Source organism: Ranitomeya imitator, chromosome 4 (assembly GCF_032444005.1).
Source record: "Ranitomeya imitator isolate aRanImi1 chromosome 4, aRanImi1.pri, whole genome shotgun sequence".
Lineage (NCBI taxonomy): Eukaryota > Metazoa > Chordata > Amphibia > Anura > Dendrobatidae > Ranitomeya > Ranitomeya imitator.
In genome coordinates, this window is record NC_091285.1 from 658,568,336 (window position 1) to 658,595,100 (window position 26,765).

Genomic DNA, 26,765 nt, shown 5'->3' on the forward strand with positions numbered 1-26,765 from the left:
AGGCACGTGCCCTCAAGTGCCTAGTGGCAAATACGGCCCTGCACCCAACCATCAAGCTCACCCTCAACTTTTCAAAGACCGAAATACATATTCTCGACATGACTATATACATCGAGGACAACGCCATACAGACATCCATTTACCACAAGCCCACCGGACGTCCGACTTACCTTAGATGGAACAGCTTTCATCCAAGACACACAAAAAATCCATCATCTACAGCAGGGGTGTCAAACTGCATTCCTCGAGGGCCGCAAACCGTGCATGTCTTCAAGATTTCTTTAGCATTGCACAAGGTGCTCGAATCATTCTCTGTGCAGGTGATTAAATTATCACCTGTGCAGTACAAGGAAATCCAGAAAACATGACCTGTTTGCGGCCCTTGAGGAATGCAGTTTGACACACCTGATCTACAGTCAAACTCGGAGATATATTCAGATCTGTTCAGACTGCAAAGACAGGGAACTACAGCTGCGATCACTGAGGAATACATTCCTACAACAAGGATACCATCCACTGGTAATAGGTGAGCAGATCCGCAGGGCTACAAGGATCCCAAGAACCAGCCTCCTGGATTACAAACTGAGAGAGGATAACAACAGAGTACCTCTTGTGGTCACATACAACCCCCACATGAGCATCCTAAGGAAAATTGGTGCTGATCTCCAACCCATATTCCATAGAGATCACAAATTGAAAGACATATTCCCAGAACTACCACTTCTCTTCTACAAACAGCCCCCTAACGTAAGGAATCTCCTTGTCAGGAGTGTCCTCTCATCACCATCAGTGACTGGCACATTCCCCTGTAACAATAAAAAATGCAAGACGTGTAGCCACATATTACCAACAAATATAGTCCGCGTGCCAAACACAAATCAGGACTATAAGGTCATGGGTTCCTTTTCTTGTACATCCTCCAATGTGGTGTACATGATACAATGTACAAGGTGCCATGGAAGTATTTATATTGGGGAAACCATGCAAAAACTACAAACTAGGATGAATCTACACAGACACACAATCAGGAATGAAATGGACACACCGGTGGGAAAACATTTCTCTGCACCTGGACACAGTATGACAGATTTAAAAGTCTTAGTACTAAAAGGTCATTTTAACCCCTTTAGCCCCAAGGGTGGTTTGCACGTTAATGACCGGGCCAATTTTTACAATTCTGACCGCTGTCCCTTTATGAGGTTATAACTCTGGAACGTTTCAACGGATCCTGATGATTCTGACATTGTTTTCTCATGACATATTGTACTTCATGATAGTGGTAAAATTTCTTCGATAAGACTTGCGTGCTTAGTAACCCGATATTTACCCTGGTTACCAGCATAATCGTAAAAAAAAAACAAACCACTACATACTTACATTCCGGTGTCTGTCCCCCGGCGCTGTGCTTCTCTGCACTGTGTAAGCGCCAGCCGGAAAGCAGAGCACAGCGGTGACGTCACCGCTGTGCTCTGCTTTCCGGCTGGCGCTCACAGTCAGTGCAGAGAAGCACAGCGCCGGGGGACAGACACCGGAATGTAAGTATGTAGTGTTTTTGTTTTTTTTTTACGTTTACGCTGGTAACCAGGGTAAACATCGGGTTACTAAGCGCGGCCCTGCGCTTAGTAACCCAATGTTTACCCTGGTAACCAGGGGACTTCGCATAGTTGGTCGCTGGAGAGTTGTCTGTGTGACAGCTCTCCAGCGACCACACAGCGACGCTGCAGCGATCGGCATCGTTGTCTAGATCGCTGCAGCGTCGCTAAATGTGACGGTACCTTTAGAATACTGTGTACAGTTCTGGTTTCCGGTGTATAAGAAAGACACACACACACACACAAGGATGGGGGAACATATACACCAGGAAGGGGCCCAAGATTGTGAAAAGGCATGGGATGGGGAACATATTTAACAGGATGGGGGCATATATACCATGAAGGGGCACAGGATGGGGATATATATACTTGCGAGGAGCCCAGGATTGACTGACATATATATCTGGAACTGCCCAAAGATGTGGGACATTGGTACTGGATGGGGGACATTACTACATAATGAAAGGGGGAGAGCAATCATTCATGTGTTTATAGGATTTAGAATGCTGTAAGGTCCCATACAGAGGGTACGGAAAGTATTTAGAGCCCTTCAAATTTTTCACTCTGTGTCATTGCAGCCATTTGGTAAATTCAAAAAAGTTAATTTTTTTACACTTTGCACCCCATCTTGACTGAAAAAGACAGAAATGTAGAAATTGTGTTTTTGTTAAAAAAGCAAAAATGAAATATCACATGGTCATAAGTAGTGATGAACGAATATACACGTTACTCGAGATTTCCTGAGCACGCTCAGGAGTCCTCCGAGTATTTTTTTGTGCTCGGAGATTTAGCTTTCATCCCCTCAGCTGAATGATTTACAGCTTTTAGCCAGCCTAAGTACATGTGGTGGTTGCCTGGTTGCTAGGGAATCCCCACATGTAATCAAGCTGGCTAGTAGCTGTAAATCATCCTGCTGCGGCGAAAAATAACTAAATCTCTGAGCACTAAAAAATACTCGGAGGACCCCCGAGTATGCTCGGGAAATCTCAAGTAACGAGTATATTCGTTCATTACAAGTCATAAGTATTCAGAAGATTTGCTCAGACACTCATGTTTAAGTCACATGCTGTCCATTTCCTTGTGATCCTCCTTGAGATGGTTCTACTCTTTCATTGGAGTCCAGCTGTTTAATTAAAGTGATAGGACTTGATTTGGAAAGTCACACACCTGTCTATATAAGACCTCACAGCTCACAGTGCATGTCAGACTGTTCTGTCCTCACTAGCTGAGGCAGGCTCATACGTAGCTATACAGTCAGCTAAACCGCTATACCGGGGTCCAATAAGGAGACTGTGGTTGAGTCTGTGCTTTATTATGCGTAGTGGTATATTGATGCGGTGAAACTGTGAACAATGATATACATAGAATCAGTGCATGGCATAGAACAGATACATAATACACATGATATACATTATGCATAACATTTAGAAAGCTAGTGACTAAACTGGGAGTACAACTGGTTAAACTAAGCTAATATAGAGCAGGAATATCTATAGGAAGCATAAAGACATACCGGCAATGCAATCGCAAGGGGGATGAAGTGAAGCGTCTTTCCTTGAAGGCAAAGTGAAAGGAAAAATGGAGGGAAATGGAGGCTGAGCTACCATAATGCATTGCAAAGGAGGAGGAGAATCAGACATGGATAATACAAAAACAAGATTGAACTGCCAACATAACTCTGACCGCTAGAGGGAGCCAAAGCATCACAGATGAATAAAGGCATGAATATATCAATACTGTATACTGAGGAAACTGCAATTATGCAAGCAAATAATCAGGGTAACAATATTAGATGGCGGAGACAGAACACAGACCAAATGAGAATCATGAGGTCAAAGGAACTGGCCAAGGAGCTCAGAGACAGAATTATGGCACGGCACAGATCTGGCCAAGGTTACAACAGAATTTCTGCAGTACTCAAGGTTCCTAAAAGCACAGTGGTCTCCATAATCCTTAACCCCTTCATGACCCAGCCTATTTTGACCTTAAAGACCTTGCCGTTTTTTGCAATTCTGACCAGTGTCCCTTTATGAGGTAATAACTCAGGAACGCTTCAACGGATCCTAGCGGTTCTGAGATTGTTTTTTCGTGACATATTGGGCTTCATGTTAGTGGTAAATTTAGGTCAATAAATTCTGCGTTTATTTGTGATAAAAACGGAAATTTGGCGAAAATTTTGAAAATTTCGCAATTTTCACATTTTGAATTTTTATTTTGTTAAACCAGAGAGATATGTGACAAAAAATAGTTAATAAATAACATTTCCCACATGTTTCCTTTACATCAGCACAATTTTGGAAACAAAATTTTTTTTTGTTAGGAAGTTATAAGGGTTAAAATTTGACCAGCGATTTGTCATTTTTACAACGAAATTTACAAAACCATTTTTTTTAGGGACCACCTCACATTTGAAGTCAGTTTGAGGGGTCTATATGGCTGAAAATACCCAAAAGTGACACCATTCTAAAAACTGCACCCCTCAAGGTACTCAAAACCACATTCAAGAAGTTTATTAACCCTTCATGTGCTTCACAGCAGCAGAAGCAACATGGAAGGAAAAAATGAACATTTAACTTTTTAGTCACAAAAATTATCTTTTAGCAACAATTTTTTTATTTTCCCAATGGTAAAAGGAGAAACTGAACCACGAAAGTTGTTGTCCAATTTGTCCTGAGTACGCTGATACCTCATATGTGGGGGTAAACCACTGTTTGGGCGCACGGCAGGGCTTGGAAGGGAAGGAGCGCCATTTGACTTTTTGAATCAAAAATTGGCTCGACTCTTTAGCGGACACCATGTCACGTTTGGAGAGCACCCGTGTGCCTAAAAATTGGAGCTCCCCCACAAGTGACCCCATTTTGGAAACTAGACGCCCCAAGGAACTTATCTAGATGCATAGTGAGCACTTTGAACCCCCAGGTGCTTCACAAATTGATCCGTAAAAATGAAAAAGTACTTTTTTTTCACAAAAAAATTATTTTAGCTTCAATTTTTTCATTTTCACATGGGCAACAGGATAAAATGGATCCTAAAATGTGTTGGGCAATTTCTCCTGAGTACACCAATACCTCACATGTGGGGGTAAACCACTGTTTGGGCACATGGTAAGGCTCGGAAGGGAAGGAGCGCCATTTGACTTTTTGAATGAAAAATTATTTCCATCGTTAGCGGACACCATGTCGCGTTTGGATAGCTCCTGTGTGCCTAAACATTGGCGCTCCCCCACAAGTGACCCCATTTTGGAAACTAGACCCCCCAAGGAACTTTTTTAGATGCCTAGTGAGCACTTTAAACCCTCAGGTGCTTCACAAATTGATCTGTAAAAATGAAAAAGTACTTTTTTTTCACAAAAAAATTCTTTTCGCCTCAATTTTTTCATTTTCACATGGGCAGTAGGATAAAATGGATCATAAAATTTGTTGGGCAATTTCTCCCGAGTACGCTGATACCTCATATGTGGGGGTAAACCACTGTTTGGGCACTCGGCAGGGCTCGGAAGGGAAGGCGCGCCATTTGACTTTTTGAATGGAAAATTAGCTCCAATTGTTAGCGGACACCATGTCGCGTTTGGAGAGCCCCTGTGTGCCTAAACATTGGAGCTCCCCCACAAGTGACCCCATTTTGGAAACTAGACCCCCCCAAGGAACTTATCTAGATGCATATTGAGCACTTTAAACCCCCAGGTGCTTCACAGAAGTTTATAACGCAGAGCCATGAAAATAAAAAATAATTTTTCTTTCCTCAAAAATGATTTTTTAGCCTGGAATTTCCTATTTTGCCAAGGATAATAGGAGAAATTGGACCCCAAATATTGTTGTCCAGTTTGTCCTGAGTACGCTGATACCCCATATGTGGGGGTAAACCACTGTTTGGGCGCACGGCAGGGCTCGGAAGGGATGGCACGCCATTTGGCTTTTTAAATGGAAAATTAGCTCCAATCATTAGCGGACACCATGTCACGTTTGGAGAGCCCCTGTGTGCCTAAACATTGGAGATCCCCAAGAAATGACCCCATTTTGGAAACTAGACACCCAAAGGAACTAATCTAGATGTGTGGTGAGGACTTTAAACCCCCAAGTGCTTCACAGAAGTTTATAAAGCAGAGCCATGAAAATAAAATAAAAAAATTATTTTCTCAAAAATGATATTTTAGCCTGCAATTTTTTATTTTCCCAAGGGTAACAGGAGAAATTTGACCCTAAAAGTTGTTGTCCAGTTTCTCCTGAGTACGCTGATACCCCATATGTGGGGGTAAATCACTGTTTGGGCACATGCCGGGGCTCGGAAGTGAAGTAGTGACGTTTTGAAATGCAGACTTTGATGGAATGCTCTGTGGGCGTCGCGTTGCGTTTGCAGAGCCCCTGATGTGGCTTAACAGTAGAAACCCCCCACAAGTGACCCCATTTTGGAAACTAGACCCCCAAAGGAACTTATCTAGATGTGTGGTGAGCACTTTGAACCCCCAAGTGCTTCATAGAAGTTTATAATGCAGAGCCATGAAAATAATAAATACGTTTTCTTTCCTCAAAAATAATTATTTAGCCCAGAATTTTTTATTTTCCCAAGGGTTACAGGAGAAATTGGACCCCATAAGTTGTTGTCCAGTTTCTCCTGGGTACGCTGATACCCCATATGTGGGGGTAAACCACTGTTTGGGCACACGTTGGGGCTCGGAAGTGAAGTAGTGACGTTTTGAAATGCAGACTTTGATGGAATGCTCTGCGGGCGTCACGTTGCGTTTGCAGAGCCCCTGATGTGCCTAAACAGTAGAAACCCCCCACAAGTGACCCCATTTTAGAAACTAGACCCCCCAAGGAACTTATCTAGATATGTGGTGAGCACTTTGAACCTTTAAGTACTTCACAGACGTTTACAACGCAGAGCCGTGAAAATAAAAAATCATTTTTCTTTCCTCAAAAATGATGTTTTAGCAAGCATTTTTTTTAGATTCACAAGGGTAACAGGAGAAATTGGACCCCAGTAATTGTTGCGCAGTTTATCCTGAGTACACTGATACCCCATATGTGGGGGTAAACCACTGTTTGGGCACACGTCAGGGCTCGGAAGTGAGGGAGCACCATTTGACTTTTTGAATACGAGATTGGCTGGAATCAATGGTGGCGCCATGTTGCGTTTGGAGACCCCTGATGTGCCTAAACAGTGGTAACCCCTCAATTCTACCTCCAACACTAACCCCAACACTAACCCCAACACCCCTAACCCTAATCCCAACTGTAGCCATAACCCTAATCACAACCCTAACCACAACCCTAATTCCAACCCTAACCCTAAGGCTATGTGCCCACGTTGCGGATTCGTGTGAGATATTTCCGCACCATTTTTGAAAAATCCGCGGGTAAAAGGCACTGCGTTTTACCTGCGGATTTTCCGCGGATTTCCAGTGTTTTTTGTGCGGATTTCACCTGCGGATTCCTATTGAGGAACAGGTGTAAAACGCCGCGGAATCCGCACAAAGAATTGACATGCTGCGGAAAATACAACGCAGCGTTTCCGCGCGGTATTTTCTGCACCATGGGCACAGCGGATTTGGTTTTTCATATGTTTACATGGTACTGTAAACCTGATGGAATACTGCTGCGAATCCGCAGCAGCCAATCCGCAGCCAAATCCGCACCGTGTGCACATAGCCTAATTCTAAAGGTATGTGCACACTGCGGAAAACGCTGCAGATCCGCAGCAGTTTCCCATGAGTTTACAGTTCAATGTAGACCTATGGGAAACAAAAATCGCTGTACACATGCTGCGGAAAAACTGCACGGAAACGCAGCGGTTTACATTCCGCAGCATGTCACTTCTTTGTGCGGATTCCGCAGCGGTTTTACAACTGCTCAAATAGAAAATCGCTGTTGTAAAACCGCAGTGAAATGCGCAGAAAAAAACGCGGTAAATCCACCATAAATCCGCAGCGGTTTAGCACTGCGGATTTATCAAATCCGCAGCGGAAAAATCCGCAGAGGACCAGAATACGTGTGCACATACCGAAACCCTAACCCTAGCCCTAACCCTACCCCTAACCCTAACCCTAGCCCTAACCATAGCCCTACCCCTAACCCTACCCCTAACCCTAACCCTAACCCTATTCTAACATTAGTGGAAAAAAAAAATTTATTTTTTTATTGTCCCTACCTATGGGGGTGACAAAGGGGGGGGTCATTTATTATTTTTTTTATTTTGATCACTGAGATATAATCTATCTCAGTGATCAAAATGCACTTTGGAACGAATCTGCCGGCCGGCAGATTCGGCGGGCGCACTGCGCATGCGCCCGCCATTTTGGAAGATGGCGGCGCCCAGGGAGAAGACGGACGGGACCCCGGCAGGATCGGTAAGTATGATGGGGTGGGGGGGGACCACGGGGGGGGATCAGAGCACGGGGGGGGGAATCGGAGCGCGGCAGGCGTGGAACGGAGCACGGGGGGCGTGGAACGGAGCACGGGGGGGCTGGAATGGAGCACGGGGGGGTGGAACAGAGCACGGGGGGATGGATCGGAAAGCAGGGGGGGTGATTGGAGCACGGGGGGGTGATTGAAGCACGGGGGAGCGGACAAGAGCACGGGGGGGAGCGGAGCACTGGATGGAGGGGAGCCGGAGCAGTGTACCGGCCAGATCGGGGGGCTGGGGGGGCGATCGGTGGGGTGGGGTGGGGGCACATTAGTATTTCCAGCCATGGCCGATGATATTGCAGCATCGGCCATGGCTGGATTGTAATATTTCACCCGTTATAATAGGTGAAATATTACAAATCGCTCTGATTGGCAGTTTCACTTTCAACAGCCAATCAGAGCGATCGTAGCCACGAGGGGGTGAAGCCACCCCCCCTGGGCTAAACTACCACTCCCCCTGTCCCTGCAGATCGGGTGAAATGGGAGTTAACCCTTTCACCCGGCATGCAGGGACGCGATCTTTCCATGACGCCACATAGGCGTCATGGGTCGGATTGGCACCGACTTTCATGACGCCTACGTGGCGTCATGGGTCGGGAAGGGGTTAAATGGAAGAAGTTTGGGACTACCAGAAGTCTTCCTAGACCTGGCGTTCCAGTCAAACTGAGCAATTGTGGCAGAAGAGCCTTGGTAAGAGAGGGAAAAAAACCAAGATTACTGTGGCTGAGCTCCAGAGATGCAGTAGGGAGATGGGAAAAAGTTCCACAATGTCAACTATCACTGCAGCCCTCCACCAGTCGGGCCTTTATGGCAAAGTGGCCAGACGGAAGCCTCTCCTTAGTGCAAGACATATGAAAGCCAGCATAGAGTTTGCTAAAAAAAAACATGAAGGACTCCCAGACTATGAGAAATAAGATTCTCTGGTCTGATGAGATGAAGATAGACCTTTTTAATGATAACTAGTGTTGACCATTCCGATACCGCAAGTATCGGGTATCGGCCGATACTTGCGGTATCGGAATTCCGATACCGAGATCCGATACTTTTGTGGTATCGGGTATCGGTATCGGATCCATAGTGAGGTGTAAAATAAAGAAATAAAATAAAAAATATTGATATATTCACCTCTCCGGCGGCCCCTGGACATCACCGCGGGTAACCGGCAGGCTTCTTTGTATAAAATGAGCGCGTTTAGGACCTGAGGAATGACGTCCGGCTTCTGATTGGTCGCGTGCCGCCCATGTGACCGCGACGCGACCAATCAGAAGCCGCGACATCATTCTCAGGCACTAAACTCCTCATTCTAGGAATTTAGGACCTGACGAATGACGTCGCGGCTTCTGATTGGTCGCATCGCGGTCACATGGGCGGCACGCGACCAATCAGAAGCCGCGACGTCATTCCTCAGGCACTAAACTCCTCATTCTAGGAATTTAGGACCTGACGAATGACGTCGCGGCTTCTGATTGGTCGCGTCGCGGTCACATGGGCGGCACGCGACCAATCAGAAGCCGCGACGTCATTCCTCAGGTCCTAAACGCGCTCATTTTAAACAAAGAAGCCTGCCGGTTACCCGCATGATGTCCAGGGGCCGCCGGAGAGGTGAATATATCAATATTTTTTATTATAATTCTTTATTTTACACATTAATATGGATCCCAGGGCCTGAAGGAGAGTTTCCTCTCCTTCAGACCCTGGGAACCATCAGAATACCTTCCGATACTTGGTGTCCCATTGACTTGTATTGGTATCGGATATCGGTATCGGCGATATCCGATACTTTTCGGGTATCGGCCGATACTATCCGATACCGATACTTTCAAGTATCGGACGGTATCGCTCAACACTAGTGATAACTCTAAGTGGGATATGTGGAGAAACCCAAGCACTGCTCATCACCTGCACAATACAATCCCAACAGTGTAACAGGGACAGGACAACTGGTTAACATTGAAGGAAATATGAATGCGGCCAAGTACAGAGATATCCTGGATAAAAACCTCTTCCAGAGTGCTCTGGACCTCAGACCTGGCCAAAGGTTCATCTTCCAACAAGACAACGACCCTAAGCACACAGCTAAAATAACAAAGAAGTGGCTTCAGAACAACTCTGTGACCATTCTTGACTGGTCCAGCCAGAGCCCTGACCTAAACCTAATTAAGCATCTGTGGAGAGACCTGAAAATGGCTGCCCACCAACATTCACCATCCAACCTGACGGAACTGGAGAGGATCTGCAAGGAAGAATGGCAGAGGATCCCCAAATCCAGGTGTGAAAAACTTGTTGCATCATTCCCAAGAAGACTCATGGCGGTACTAGCTCAAAAGGTGCTTCTACTCAATGCTGAGCAAAGGGGCTGAATACTTATGACCATGTGATACTTCAGTTTTTCTTTTTTAATAAATTTGAAAACATTTCTACATTCCTAGGTTTTTTTTCAGTGAAGATGGGGTGCAGAGTGTACATAAAAGAGAAAAAAAGAACTTTATTGAATTTACCAAATGGCTACAATGAAACAGAGTGAAAAATGTAAAGGGGTCTGAATACTTTCTGTACCAACTGTATATCTGAGCAACTTGCTAAATTGTGCACCAGGGCCCATCAGACTCTATTTACGCCACTGGCAGTAAGCAAAAAATATCATATTTTTGAGATTATAAGATGCACTTTTTTCCCCAAAATTTTTTGGGGAAAATGGGGGTGCGTCTCATAATGTAGATATACCTTACCGGCTTCTGTGAAAATGTTTAAATTTAATAAACAATTTAATTAACTTTAAAAAAAAAAGTTTTTGTATGCTCTACCTAAAGAAGCCAAAACCTTTTAAGAGTGAGTAACCCTTTACCTGTTTGAGAGCAGTGAATGTTTTTGGGGACTCTTCATCCCTTTTGTTTGGAGAGTTGTGAAACTTGTGAATCCAGGGTGTACAAACTTTGTTGGGCTGTGATTTATGATCAATTTGATTGCTCATTGAAAGGTAAGAACAGGATTGAGACTGGAAATAGATTAACTCTTTACAGTCACACCCACGTTGTGTGCGGACCAATCATAAAAGCACAAAATGAAAAGAGGACACAAGTCCCACATGACTTGTCACAATGCATTACAGGGACAAATATCAACTTGAACGGTTTCATTTTCAGCTGGGACATTTGTGCCACTTACAGCCAATAACAAAGTTTCTGTAGTGTACTGGTTATCATGTTCACCTCAATGACAAAAGCACAAGATCAAAAGAAGACATGTCGTACATGCGCTGTCACAATGTATCAGATAAACATCCACATAAACTCTTGACTCTTTACATGAAAAATTAGTGTCATGACCAGCCAGGAAGTTTCTGTAGTGTAGTGGTTATCACGTTCGCCTCACACGCGAAAGGTCCCCGGTTCGAAACCGGGCAGAAACAATTTTTATTTTTTTAAATATATATACACATTTAAAATGTTGCAAGAACTCACACTGCATAAAATGTAGCCTTCAACTCATTTTCAATATTACAAATTATCTAATCTCTGTATCTATACACTGCTATGTATAGCTTCATTTCTAGGTACTAGTACAGTCTACTTTTTCTAAATCCATTTGTTTAAGACACAAATGAAAAAAGCATCTTCCGCTATAAAGTAAAAAAATTGTTTCTACAAAACAAAAAGAAAGAAAAAAAATTTGACATGTGAGAACAGCTGGTCCCTTTACCATTTCTCGATATTTGATGGACCAATGTGAAATAATGGGTAGATGTTCCTGGAATATGACATACAGGAACGTAACGGTGATCATGAGAGCATAGGGCTCAGTTTATCTGACAGCTGAGCTCCTATAGCAAAAACACTCTGTATGTGGCTGTAAATAGCGACTTTGGCATTTAGATGCTTGTGAGAGGGAGGAAGCTCCATCTCTTTTCTCGCTGGCCCCTACATCACCCATGCTATGACGATATCACTGGATGTCAGTGGTTGACATGGCAAGCAGAGGTTATACAATGACCTTCGGGTCTGCCAGGTATGGTGGCACTCACCTCCTGCCAGTGTACAGCAAAAATAAGTGTCAAAAACTAATTGTGGGAAGTTATCATAAATTCCTACAGAAAACAAGTCATAGGGCTCATACTCACTTGCGTGAGACTCGGATGAGTCTCGCACGGCAATACCCGGCGCTGCTGCTGGCACTCAGATCGGAGCGTGCGGCCGCATAGGAATACATGCAGCCGCACGCTCCGCTCCTCTGTGCCAGGTGCAGCGCTGGGTATTGCCGTGCGAGACTCATCCAAGTCTCACGCAAGTGAGTATGAGCCCTTACACAAAAAGGTTAATCCAGAACTTCAGATAAAATACAAAATTTTATTGCTTCAATAAAAACATTTGTCAAAAGAAAGTCCTCATCACTAAATATCCGGCCAAATCATCCAAGGAAAAAGTCCCTAGAAGGATTAACATCCTGGTTGACACGTTTAGAATTAACACTTATTACTCAGAACCTGGACTTATAACTTGGACTCATAACCAAGACTCAGCCTGATTATGAGTAAGAAGTGTTACCTCGAAATGCGTCAACCGATACCTTAATCCTTCTTGTGACTTTTTCCTTACTTTGAAATGCATCAACCAAGATCTTAATCCTTCTTGAGACTTTTTCCTTGGAGGAAAAACTCACATGAGTAAGAAGTGTTAGTTCGAATTGCGTCAACCAAGACCTTAATCCTGCTTGTGACTTTTTCCTTACTTCGAAATGCATCAACCAAGACCTTAATCCTTCTTGAGACTTTTTCCTTGGTGGAAAAACTCACATGAGTAAGAAGTGTTACCTTGAAATGCATCAAACAAGACATTAAACCCTCCTAGGATTTTTACCTTGGATGATGTAGCCGGATATTTGATGATGTGGACTGTCTTTTTGCGAAATGTTTTTTTGCGGTGGAATAAAATGTTGTATTTTATCTGAAGTGCTGGATCAACCTCTTTTTGTGGACTGTCTTCCATTGGATTTGGAATCCTGTGCACTCATGGATAGATGAGCCGATCATACCCTCCTTCATGCTAGAAAACAAGCCTTCATACAGCTTTGTTGGCAGAAAAATAGAAAAGTTGTAGCTCTTAGAATATGGTGATGCAAAGCACAAATAAAGTGCTTGTAATGTGTAAAAGTACCAAAGCATAAAAAAACAATATAAATCTAGAATTGCTGTAATCGTACCAACTCGAAGAATCAAATTGTCTTATCACTATAGTGTAAAAGAAATAAAAACAATACCTAAATTGCTGTTGCAGTTGTACAAAAAATATAAAAAATGTTAGCGTTTACACGTTAGTACAGTTATGCTGACATGGGCGTGAGCAGAGCATGGATGGGGCATGGTTACGCCCGCCTGCCAATTTCATCATAATTTCCACCATTAAAGTGGCATACCTTACTCCACAAATGTATGCCAGCCCCCGGTTGGAGTACATTTTTGATGGTGTGAACGCTGAGCACCAGAGACATTTGGATTAGCGAGTGATAAGCGATTGTACTCGTTGCTCGGGTTTTCCCGAGCACGCTAGGGTGGTCTCCGAGTATATATGACTGCTCGGAGATCAAGTTTTCATCGCCTCAGCAGCATGATTTACAGCTATTAACCAACTTGATAACATGTGGGGATTACCTAGCAACCAGGCAACCCCCACATGTACTCAGCCTGGCTAATAGCTGTAAATCATTCAGTTGCCGTGATTAAAACTAAATCTCCGAACTCTAACAAACACTCGGAGGTCACCCGAACGTGCTCGGGAAAACCCGAGCAACAAGTACACTCGCTCATCACTAATCTGGATCACTAATCACATCAGTGTACTTCAGTGAGTGCTTCATTAAGACTAGTGTGCACTGCAGCATTCTTAATAAATTGACCCTTATGTTTTTATTTTTTACACCTAGGTCTGACTCAACAAGTTTCAAAAGATAAGAAGATGGATATCCATCCATCCAAACCGAACACCCCACATTCCCTAGACAGAGGTGAATAAAAGATAACTATTCAGGATCTCTAGAACTTCCATATAATTATCACCAAGCTGCCATTTGCTGGGCAGTTTCTTTGAAATTTAAGAAAATGAATAAAGATTTAATAAATATGGCTCAGATAATCCAAGATGTTCACATGGTGGGGGTCAGCTGAGTCTAAGAATGTTCTCATACCTTCAAGGAAACATCCGTGGGATGCAGATACTGGTAAAAACAATGAGGCAACATGGAGCCGTTAGCTCCTTCTCCATAATTGAGTCTGTGCATCTGAGAGTGCAACAGGCGTGATGACACTACATCACACCAGCTGTGTCTCCGTACACAGTGGAGACCAGCGCAATGGAGGAACGGGGTTAGGTAAGTAGCTTTATTTTTTTATTGACAGTACATTGTGGAAAACTGTGGAAACATCAGTGTGCAAAGGGCCTGTGTGGAGACATCATAGTGTGCAAGGGAGCTGTGTGGGGAAATCATAGTGTGCAAGGGGGCTGTTTGGGGATATAGTGTTCAAGTGGGATTTGTGAGGACATCATAGTGAGCAAGGGGACTGTGTGGGGAAATCATAGTGTGCAAGGGGGCTGTTTGGGGATATAGTGTTCAAGAGGGATTTGTGAGGACATCATAGTGAGCAAGGGAGCTGTGTGGGGATAAAGTGTTCAAGAGGGATTTGTGAGGACATCATAGTGAGCAAGGGAGCTGTGTGGGGACATCATAATGTGCAAGGGGGCTTTGTGGGGAAATCATATTGTGCAAGGGGACTATTTGGAGACATCATAGTGTGCAAGGGGGCTGTTTGGGGATAAAGTGTTCAAGAGGGATGTGTGGGGACATCATAGTGTGCAAGGGGACTGTGTGGGGAAATCATAGTGTGCAAGGGGGCTGTTTGGGGATATAGTGTTCAAGAAGGATTTTTGAGGACATCATAGTGAGCAAGGGAGCTGTGTGGGGACATCATAATGTGCAAGGGGGCTGTGTGGACATTATAGTGTGCAAGGGGGCTGTGTGTGGACATTATAGTGTGCAAGGGGCCTGTGTGGGGAAATCATAGTGTGCAAGGGAGCTGTGTGGGTATATATTGTTCAAGAGGGATTTGTGGGGACATCATAGTGTGCAAGGGGACTGTTTGGAGACATCATAGTGTGCAAGGGGGCTGTCTTTGGACATTATAGTGTGCAAGGGGGCTGTGTGGGGAAATCATAGTGTGCAAGGGGGCTGTTTGGGGACATCATAGTGTGCAAGGGGCAGTGTGTGGACATTATAGTGTGAAAGAGCGATGTGTGGGGACATCATAGTGTGCAAGGGGACTGTTTGGAGACATCATGGTGTGCAAGGGGCAGTGTGTGGACATTATAGTGTGCAAGGGGGCTGTGTGGGGAAATCATAGTGTGCAAGGGGGCAGTTTGGGGACATCATAGTGTGCAAGGGAGCTATGTGGGGATATAGTGTTCAAGATGGATGTGTGGGGACATCATAGTGTGCAAGGGGACTGTTTAGGAACATCATAGTGTGCAAGGGGGCTGTGTGGGAAAATCATAGTGCGCAAGGGGGCTGGTTGGGGACATCATAGTGTGCAAGGGGCAGTGTGTGGACATTATAGTGTGAAAGGGGCTGTGTGGGGAAATTATAGTGCGCAAGGGCGCAGTTTGGGGACATCATAGTGTGCAAGGGGCAGTGTGTGGACATTATAGTGTGCAAGGGGGCTGTGTGGGGACATCATAGTGTGCAAGGGGGCTGTTTGGGGACATCATAGTGTGCAAGAGAGCTGTGTGGGGATATAGTGTTTAAGGGGTCTGCGTAGGGAAATCATAGTGTGCAAGGGGGCTGTTTAGGGACATCATAGTGTGCAAGGAGGCAGTGTGGACATTATATTGTGCAAGGGGGCTGTGTGGGGAAATCAGTGTGCAAGGGGCAATGTGTGGACATTATAGTGTGCAAGTGGGCTGTATGAGGAAATCAGTGTGCAAAGGGGCTGTGTTGGAACATCATAGTGAGCAAGGGGCTGTGTGGAGACATCATAGTTTGCAAGGGGGCTGTTTGGGGACATCATAGTGCGCAAGGGGCTATGTGGGGACATAGTTTGCAAGGGGGCTGTGTGGGGACATTGTGCTGTGTAAGGGCTGCGTGGAGACAATACAAAAAAGTAGTTGTGTGCAGATGTTATACTGCGCAAGTGGCTTGTGTGGGGATATCATACTGAGCATAGGGACTGGGTATGGGGACATAATACTATGAAAGGGGGTTGTGTGGGGATATAAAACTGCATAGGGAGCTGTCTGTACATCATAATGTATATGGGGATTTGTAGGGAATGCATACAGTGTAGGGAGTTGTGTGAGGACATCAAAGTGTGCAAGAGGGCTGTTGGGGACATCATAGTGCGCAAGGGGGCTGAGTAAGGGGATATAATACTATGTAGGGGGTTGTGTGGGGACATCATGCTGTGCATGGGCTATGTGTGGGGATGTAATACTATGTAAGACTGGGGATATCATACTATGTTGGAGGCTATGTGGGGACATTATACTGTGTAGATGGGCTATGTGGTTACATTACATAAGTAATGATGTCTGTAAAGTGCTGTGGAACTAATAGCACTATATAAGTGAGTAAAATAAATAAATATAAGCTTTATTGGAACATGAATTAATAGTAGAACAGAGTCAGCAGACTTAGTTCTGCTTGATATTAAGTGATACAAACTAAGGCTACGTTCACATTTGCGTTGTGCGCTGTTGCGTCGGCGACGCACACAACGCAAACAAGAACGCATGCAAAACACATAGTTTTGCGACGCATGCGTCATTTTTTTTGTCGGATTTTGGACGCAAAAAAAAAATGCATTTTGCTGCGTCCTCTGCGCCCTAACGCTTGCAGCAAAAAATACGCATGCATCGCAAAACACATGCAAACGCATGTCCATGCGCCCCCATGTTAAATATAGGGGAGCATGACGCATGCGTCGCCGTGGCTGCGCCTGACGCAGCTCGGCAGAACGCAAATGTGAACGTAGCCTAATATAAAACAATAATAAAGAGAATTAAGCTCAGCGGCTTAGTTAAAGGGAACCTGTCACCCCGTTTTTTGAGATTGAGCTATAAATACTGTTAAATAGGGCCTGCTCTGTGTGTTCCTATAGTGTATGTAGTGTACCCCGATTCCCCATGTATGCTGAGAAATAACTTACCAAAGTCGCCGTTTTCGCCTGTCAATCAGGCTGGTCAGGTCGGGAGGGCGTGGTGACATCGCTGGTTCTTCCTCAGCTTTACGTTGGTGGCGTAGTGGCGTAGTGGTGAAGACACAGCGCGCGATCTGCGCTGTCATCCCTTTCGTCGGTGGGGGCGGCCATCTTCCTGGGGCCGCGCGTGCACAGATCGAGTGCTCTTCTGCACGGGGCTTCAGGAAAATGGCCGCGGGATGCCGCGCGTGCGCATTAGAGATCGCGGCGGCCATTTTCCCAAATGCAAACTCGGCTTTGTGAAAATGGCCGCCGCGATCTCTAATGCGCACGCGCGGCATCCCGTGGCCATTTTCCTGAAGCCCCGTGCAGCAGAGCACTCGATCTGCGCACGCGCGGCCCCAGGAAGATGGCCGCCCCCACCGACGAAAGGGATGACAGCGCAGATCGCGCGCTGTGTCTTCACCACTACGCCACTACGCCACCAACGTAAAGCTGAGGAAGAACCAGCGATGTCACCACGCCCTCCCGACCTGACCAGCCTGATTGACAGGCGAAAACGGCGACTTTGGTAAGTTATTTCTCAGCATACATGGGGAATCGGGGTACACTACATACACTATAGGAACACACAGCGCAGGCCCTATTTAACAGTATTTACAGCTCAATCTCAAAAAACGGGGTCACAGGTTCCCTTTAAGCTCTCCAAAACAGTCATAGTCTCTCATGTGACAACTTTGGACAAATTAATAACCCACCCTACTGTAAAGAAAACTTTTTAAAGAGTGTGTAACTGTGAGAGCAGGGTGTGTTTTATGGGACTCACGACCCAGCTTGTTTGGTGAGCAGTGGCTGCGTCTGTCTGGGTTGTGAGGACTTTGGGGGGATTTGTCTTCAATTCAAAGCATCAAAGGAAGAGGAGAGCAAGCTTGTGAATGGAGATTGACTAACTTCTTAAGGTACCCTCACACTAAGCGACGCTGCAGCGATACCGACAACGATGTCGATCGCTGCAGCGTCGCTGTTTGGTCGCTGTTTGGTCGCTGTCACACAGAAAGCTCTCCAGCGACCAACGATCCCAAAGTCCCCGGTAACCAGGGTAAACATCGGGTTACTAAGTGCAGGGCCGCGCTTAGTTACCCGATGTTTAACCTGGTTACCGTTGTAAATGTAAAAAAACAAACACTACAGCTTCCCGCACTGACTGAGCGCCGGCCGTAAAGTACAGCAGTGACGTCACCGCTGTGCTCTGCTTTACGGCTGGCCGGCGCTCACCAGTCAGTGCGGGAAGCTGAAGGCGAGGGACATGACTAGACACCGGGAATGTAAGTATGTAGTGTTTGTTTTTTTACATTTACAACGGTAACCAGGGTAAACATCTGGTTACTAAGCGCGGCCCTGCGCTTAGTAACCCGATGTTTACCCTGGTTACCAGTGAAGACATCGCTGGATCGGCGTCACATACGCCAATCCAGCGATGTCTGCGGGAGAGCCAGCGACAAAATAAAGTGCTGGACTTTCCCCAGCGACCAACGATCTCCCTGCAGGGGCCTGATCGTTGGTCGCTGTCACACATAACGATTTCGTTAACGATATCGTTGCTACATCACAAAAAGCAATGATATCGTTAACAATATCGTTATGTGTGACGGTACCTTTACAGTCACACCCATATCTTGCTCAAAGCCTTTGCCATGATAAAAACACAAGAAAAAAGGAAGACACATGTTCTACACGTCCTGTCACAATACGTTATAGGGACAAAGATCCACAAGCACCATTGACCTTCCAATGCAAACACTTGGGCCATCACAACCATCAAAGGCGTTTCTATAGTGTAGTGGTTATCACGTTAGCCTCACACACACAAACGGAAACATTTCTTTATGTATATATGATCTCATGCTGCATACGTTGTAGCCTACAGAATAAACGCTGCTTTACAGGAGCTACCTGGGGAAATCAAACTTTCAGAAACACAAAGACTTTGAGTTGAGATTACATCTCGCTTATTTATCTGATCCAGTTAATTTTATTAAAAGCTCATAATTAGAGAATAAACTCCCCTTAATCTACAGCTGTAACCTAGTGCATCCAAGAAATGTTTTTATCAGGTTTAAAGAGAACCTGACCTCTGATACCTTCTGTCTGTGCAGTGGGCAGCGTGTGTCCGACACTGGGACAGCGATCTCAGCCTGGTAAGGTTTGAAATGCCATAGTTTTTCAAAGAAAAACATATTTTCACACCTGCCAGGAACCGAGCCGCATGGGAGACTCTATTGGGCAATAAAAGAAACCCATGGGAGTTTCTGTAGTGTAGTGGTTATCACGTTCGCCTAACACGCGAAAGGTCCCCGGTTCGAAACCGGGCAGAAACATGTTATTTTTTTTTTTTTTCCCAAGACACATTGATGTAAATAGTTTTATCCCCAAACATGAATAAAGTATTCTAGCAGTGGTATAATTTATCTGGTTAGCTTAGAAAGCTATTTGCAAGATGTCAGAGAACAGATGCTCCTTCAGGAAGGTTTACAAATGAATGACTGGGACAGAGGCATAATATTTCAGAGATGTTACAACAGGACATAAGTGCATGGGGTGAATGGGTGATGCTGGAAGAACTGGGCTGTGGGCACCTGTACTGCGCCGGGTCTGCAACTGCCGAGGCTGTGTCCCAGGTTGTCCGGGGGAAGGGATAGGAGACAGGACAGACCTTGTCACCTGGAAGCAGGGGGCAAATGAGAAAGTGCGCACAGTGACGGGCAGCTTCCCGCCGACGCAGACTGAGCAGGTGTGTGTGCAGCGTGCTCCGCTGGGTGTGCAACAGCCACAGTCAGCTGTACCCAAGCACACCGCTGAGCAAAGCAGCAGAGGAAGAGCCGTGGGCTCCGTTAGATTCAGTGCCACGCACGGGCATAGGAACGAGAGCCGTGTTCAGGATTGTTCTTTGTTGCCCTCTTTGCCGGACAGCACACCGCAGACTTCCTTATTAATAGACTGTGCGCAATTCCCTTGACTTTGGCTGCACAAGTTTATGGACTAATTGGCTCAACGGGTAAAAATCAGAGACCGCCCGTTGCTGCAATAAGATACACCGTGAGCTGGGGAATCTCCTCTGAGGACATTGCACCTCATCGGATCATCCGTGGCCAAGCAAGCCACGAACACGATAAGTTGATTGCGTGGACTGTTGTCACAGTGTGTTTGTCTATTTCCCAATCATTTGCCCCTTACTCCCTGTGAGGAGTATCTTTACTATTAAATTATTAACCCTTGCTTTGCCTTCTTGCATCACTGCATCCTGATTACAATGCCCCTAAAGGTAAGCCAAGGAAATCAAATTAAGGTTTATATTACAAAGGGAGAGGTGGTGGTAGTGATGGCTAGTGATCTGCAGTCAGTCTGGTGGAGGTGTGAAGTGTGTCCAAGCTAATAAGGATATTCAAGTCTTCAACAATAGGACTTAATTTAGCACCTTCTGCTTTTAAGACTGACTGCATGTACAACTCTTCACACCTCCACCAGATCACTAAGCCAACACATCCACCATTTCTCCACTTGGCTTATCTTTAGGAACCATCACCATATTCACTTATGTCCTGTTGTAACATCTCTTATATTTTGTTCCCAAGTCTCAGTCGTTCATTCGTAAACCGGCCTGAAAGAGCCTCTGTGCACTGAAAGATGCAAATATAATTTTTTTGGTTAGCAATTAGTTATCAGTCACTCCTAGGACACTTTGCTCATTTTTGGGCATAAAAGTATTTACATTTATTTTTCTGGCTAACATGATAAACAATGTAATTGTTTTATTGTACATCATTTCTAGATACATGAATGACAGAAGCATCATCTGGTAGGAGTTAACAAGTCTACAAAAAGAAAAGAAAAGAAATAAATTGACGTGTGGAAACAGTGGGTTCCTCAACCCTTTCCTGACATTTGATGTACCTAGGTGTCATAACTTGTCAGGTGTTGGAGTAGGATGTACAGATATGTCACAGTGATTGTGGAGCAACGAGCTGAGCTTAACTGACATCCTTTAGCATTTTGATGCTTGTGAGATTGAGGGGGACCATCTGTCGTCCCGTTTCCTCCTACCCCACCCCCGATGTGACACGATCCCTGGTTATCATTGCAATTGGAGGCTATACAATGACCTTCGAGTCTGCCAGGTACAGTGGCAATGACCTGTTAGTGAGGTTCTTACAGGTCTGCTACCCTGCAATGCATAAGTATGACAGTGTAAATCGTGATTTTATTGAAGAAACTGTAAGGAAAAGTCCATCAGGACATCAGGTACAATAGAGGGTGCGGTATTGGAGTAAGGACGACGGCCGTTTCGCACTCGCAGGTGCTTCGACGGGTCCAGCTGGACCCGTCGAAGCACCTACGAGTGCGAAACGGCCGTCGTCCTTACTCCAATACCACACCCTCTATTGTACCTGATGTTCTGATGGACTTTTCCTTACAGTTTCTTCAATAAAATCACGATTTACACTGCCAGATTGGGGTGAGTGCCGCATATTTTTTCTTTTTGGTTGCTTTGGACTGCTTGTTTCCTCTCGTTATGCTGAGCACCGGAATCCATAGGCATTTGTGATTACCTGGTTTCATTTTGTCCGCCAGCAGTCCTGCTTGTCAAATCCAGTATTCACTCTAGTGCCGTCCTCTTTGTTCCTGTGGTTTATAAGTATGACAGTGTATTAGGTCAGCAAGGAGGAATGTAAATGTAATGTACATGTGTACATGTTCAATGTAAAAAAAAGTACAACAAAATGTCTAAAAAAATTTTAAAAAGCACAAATTATAGAATGAAAAAAATGACTGTAAAAGTATTCACTACTAAAACCGCATTTATGTAAAAAAAGTAAAAAAGAACACATATTTTGGTATCACCGTGTCACGGATCCCTTCTCCGTGGTGTCACTTATTCGTCACGTGCCCACTCTCACACGTGACTTTGGGGTTGTGCCTGCAAGGGTTAATCTATCTCCCCACTCTCAGTCCAGCATTCAACCTCTGTCATATGCTGTAATGGGAGCATAAATCACACACCGACCCAGGCCACACACCCGCTCATACACGCTGCCACCACTCATCGAACACACGGGCGATGAGCCCCAAACTATTAATACTAGTAATGTCTATCACTCATAAGACACACACCTTAGGCTATGGATTCTTTTAGAACATGCAAGGTTCAACTTGTTAAAGTTTTATACTTTAGTAACAAAAGGGTCAGTGTTTACAATAAGAAAAAGGTATAAAAATATGATAATAAAAAGACATACAACTATGTGAAACAGTGTCAAAATAAACAGGAGAACTTACAGAAATTATCTAACTGGTAGTTGCTTTCTGCTCCGAGGGTAGGACGAATGTAGATGGGATCACACCAGCTTCTCAGGGTGACCCATCATGTGAGCAGCTTATGAGAAGAGATGTTTAATTCTTTAAGATAAGTCATATGAGAGTAAATGGAAGTTGGGACACATCCTTGCTAGGGGGGGACAGTGGCACTGCCCATTCAAAGTGGAAAAGTGAGCTATCAGGAAGTTTCTGTAGTGTAGTGGTTATCACGTTCGCCTCACACGCGAAAGGTCCCCGGTTCGAAACCAGGCAGAAACAATTTTATTTTTTTAAATTATAGATAGAATAACCACTAAAAGAATTATACACCAAATAAATAATGTTTAAACACACGTACTGAACACAACAATAAATGTTTAACACAAGTGCAAAAAACGTGTGGTAATTATATACACCAAAAAGTGTCAAACACATAGTAACATAGTAACATAGTAACATAGTTAGTAAGGCCGAAAAAAGACATTTGTCCATCCAGTTCAGCCTATATTCCATCATAATAAATCCCCAGATCTACGTCCTTCTACAGAACCTAATAATTGTATGATACAATATTGTTCTGCTCCAGGAAGACATCCAGGCCTCTCTTGAACCCCTCGACTGAGTTCGCCATCACCACCTCCTCACCACACCTGTTGTATCATTCGGAAATTAGTATAAACTAAAGAGAAAACCTCGAACATAAGGTCAATGAGCGGTATTTACGTTGTTACAAGGGGGTTGCAAGACTCATTTCATAACCATCGGACCCAGCGGTGGTTACAAAATGGTACCATGATTATGGCACCAATGGTTATCATGGTACCGTGAGGTCATGTGATGACACCAGGGTATGGTGGCCTGTGAGACTCAACAATACTCTGGCTCTCACACGCTGTGTCAGTGAGACACTGACTGCTCTTATGCACTGCAGTACATGAGTACAGCAGTGTACGAGACAAGTGAAAACATAGACAAAACATGAAAAAAAGTTTTAAAAAAACACAAACGAGCACACAAATCACAAAAATCAATTTCGCCACTGAAAATGTAGCGTTTCTGATAAAACAAAAATCGTACACATATTTGGTATTGCTGCATCCAGAACGACACGCTCTGTAAAACTGGCTCGTTATTAATTCCATCTGGCAAACATTAAAAAAAATAATAATAAAAACACGCCAAAAATGTCGCATTTTCATCATACTGACTCACAAAAAAGTGAATAAAAAGCAATCAAAAAGTGATATACAGTACAGACCAAAAGTTTGGACACACCTTCTCATTTAAAGATTTTTCTGTATTTTCATGACTACGAAAATTGTGCATTCACACTGAAGGCATCAGAACTATGAATTAACACATGTGGAATTATATACTTAACAAAAAGGTGTGAAACAACTGAAACTATGTCTTATATTCTAGGTTCTTCAAAGTAGCCACCTTTTGCTTTGATGACTGCTTTGCACACCCTTGGCATTCTCTTGATGAGCTTCAAAAAGTAGTCACCGGGAATGGTCTTCCAACAATCTTGAAGGAGTTCCCAGAGATGCTTAGCACTTGTTGGCTCTTTTGCCTTCACTCTGCGGTCCAGCTCACCCAAAATCATCTCGATTGGGTTCAGGTCTGGCGTAGCACCCCATCACTCTCCTTCTTGGTCAAATAGCCCTTACACAGCCTGGAGGTGTGTTTGGGGTCATTGTCCTGTTGAAAAATAAATGATGGTCCAACTAAACGCAAACCGGATGGAATAGCATGCCACTGCAAGATGTTGTGGTAGCCATGCTGGTTCAGTATGTCTTCAATTTTGAATAAATCCACAAAAGTGTGACCAGCCAAGCACCACCACACCATCACACCTCCTCCTCCATGCTTCACGGTGGGAACCAGGTATGTAGAGTCCATCCGTTCACCTTTTCTGCGTCACACAAAGACATGGTGGTTGGAACCAAAGATCTCAAATTTGGACTCATCAGACCAAAGCACAGATTTCCACTGGTTTAATGTCCATTCCTTGTGTTCTTTAGCCCAAACAAGTCTCTTCTGCTTGTTGCCTGTCCTTAGCAGTGGTTTCCAAGCAGCTATTTTACCATGAAGGCCTGCTGCACAAAGTCTCCTCTTAACAGTTGTTAACTAAGAAGGCGACATGAGGCAATAAAATGTTAAACATGATTTAGGACAATTGTAGAGGTGTAAAATACCATATATTAATAGTTAGTTGTCCAGAAAAGATTCTTGCCATGGATATCAAGATAATAATAGACTAGCTATCAAAAAACGAACATACCAGGGGGGGAGAAAAAACTCCAAAAGAAAGCCAAAGTCCATAAAAATGCTTTATTGTGCAGGGCATAAAGGTGGTGACAGCAACGAGTAATCACCAAACAAAGTAAAAGCAGGGGCACTGGGAGCCCCTATCTGCCTGCACTTGCTGACATTGCCCGGGTGATGTATTATTTTTTTGTGCTATATGTCATGCTGATTGTACCTTCTGATGCATCCAGACTCCTCTTTGTGGTGCTGAGATGATGTTCATCTTTATGTAAACCTACTTACCTTTATATATTGTATAGAGGCTGCTTTGCACTTCTTCGCCCGGTAATGATTATGACTATTATGTTCTTTATACTCTAATGGCATGTGTGGGCTCCCAGTGCCCCTGCTTTTACTTTGTTTGGTGATTACTCGTTGCTGTCACCACCTTTATGCCCTGCACAATAAAGCATTTTTATGGACTTTGGCTATCTTTTGGAGTTTTTTCTCCCCCCCCTGGTATCTTAACAGTTGTTGTAGAGATGTGTCTGCTGCTAGAACTCTGTGTGGCATTGACCTGGTCTCTAATCTGAGCTGCTGTTAACCTGCGAATTCTGAGGCTGGTGACTCAGATAAACTTATCCTCAGAAGCAGAGGTGACTCTTGGTCTTCCTTTCCTGGGGCGGTCCTCATGTGAGCGAGTTTCTTTGTAGTGCTTGATGGTTTTTGCAACTGCGCTTGGGGACACTTTCAAAGTTTTCCCAATTTTTCGGACTGACTGACCTTCATTTCTTAAAGTAATGATGGCCACTCGTTTTTCTTAGCTGCTTTTTTCTTGCCATAATACAAATTCTAACAGTCTATTCAGTAGGGCTATCAGCTGTGTATCCACCAGACTTCTGCTCAACACAACTGATGGTCCCAACACCATTTACAAGGCAAGAAATCCCACTTATTAAACCTGACAGGGCACACCTGTGAAGTGAAAACCATTCCCGGTGACTACCTCTTGAAGCTCATCAAGAGAATGCCAAGAGTGTGCAAAGCAGTCATCAAAGCAAAAGGTGGCTACTTTGAAGAACCTAGGATATAAGACATAATTTCAGTTGTTTCACACTTTTTTGTTAAGTATATAATTCCACATGTGTTAATTCATAGTTCTGATGCCTTCAGTGTGAATTTACAATTTTCATAGTCATGAAAATACAGAAAAATCTTTAAATGAGAAGGTGTGTCCAAACTTTTGGTCTGTACTGTATATAAAAAAATTAAATGGTACAAATGAAAATGCCAAACTGTTCTGCAAAAAAAAGCACTAACTTGGCTAATTCGGCTAAAAATAATTAAAAAAAAGTTATAGTGCTAAAACATGTCTACCCATAAAATCAATATTAAGAAGTCTAGCACTCAATTTAAGCATCAATTAGTTGATTTATTTGTAGCACTTGAAACGTGCTAACTTTAGAGACTAACGGTGGATACCGTGTCTGGAGGCTAGGTCCCTCGCTCTATGAACCGGCTCTAACAGCCCCTATATGCTTAATAGTTACGTGTGGTCACCGCCCCACACCAACAGCATTTATTTCAAGCTATATTAAATACTTCTATCACTGCCATACAGCGTGGCGGCCCTCTTGCACGTTACGTGTACTAATTTCCCGTAAAAACTTTGCCACATATGCTAAGAATAGCACGTGACCGATGAAAGTCCTCACGGACTGAAACGTTTAAAGTGCTACAAATAAATCAACTAATTGATGATTAAGTTGAGTGCTAGACTTCTTAATATTGATTTGATGGTTTGGGAACGCAGTCCTAGCACCACTTTGTAGCTGTGCACACGGTGTTTTCACTCACGTGTATCTACCCATAAAATCAGACTTGGAAGAGAGGTACTCACATCTACCCAGGAATTCAGACTTCAGTATTAGAGAGGTATTCACATGACATGTTAGGACCTATCAGTTTTGAGACCACCTTGTCGTTGGT

General features: G+C 44.2%; 1 long non-coding RNA gene and 2 other non-coding genes across 3 annotated transcripts in view; 2 read left to right on the plus strand and 1 right to left on the minus strand.

Moving 5' to 3' along the window:
• The window catches only part of LOC138677150 (uncharacterized), a 136,760-nt gene that overhangs the window by 42,695 nt on the left and 67,300 nt on the right, over positions 1 to 26,765 (minus strand). Inside the window, exon 2 of the long non-coding RNA XR_011320865.1 lies at positions 21,782 to 21,854. This is a non-coding gene — a long non-coding RNA (uncharacterized lncRNA). The remainder of the gene's footprint in view (positions 1 to 21,781; positions 21,855 to 26,765) is intronic.
• Positions 11,333 to 11,405, plus strand: TRNAV-CAC (transfer RNA valine (anticodon CAC)). The gene has a single exon. It is a non-coding gene; the product is annotated as a tRNA-Val (tRNA).
• TRNAV-AAC (transfer RNA valine (anticodon AAC)) lies at positions 19,480 to 19,552 on the plus strand. Its single transcript has one exon. It is a non-coding gene; the product is annotated as a tRNA-Val (tRNA).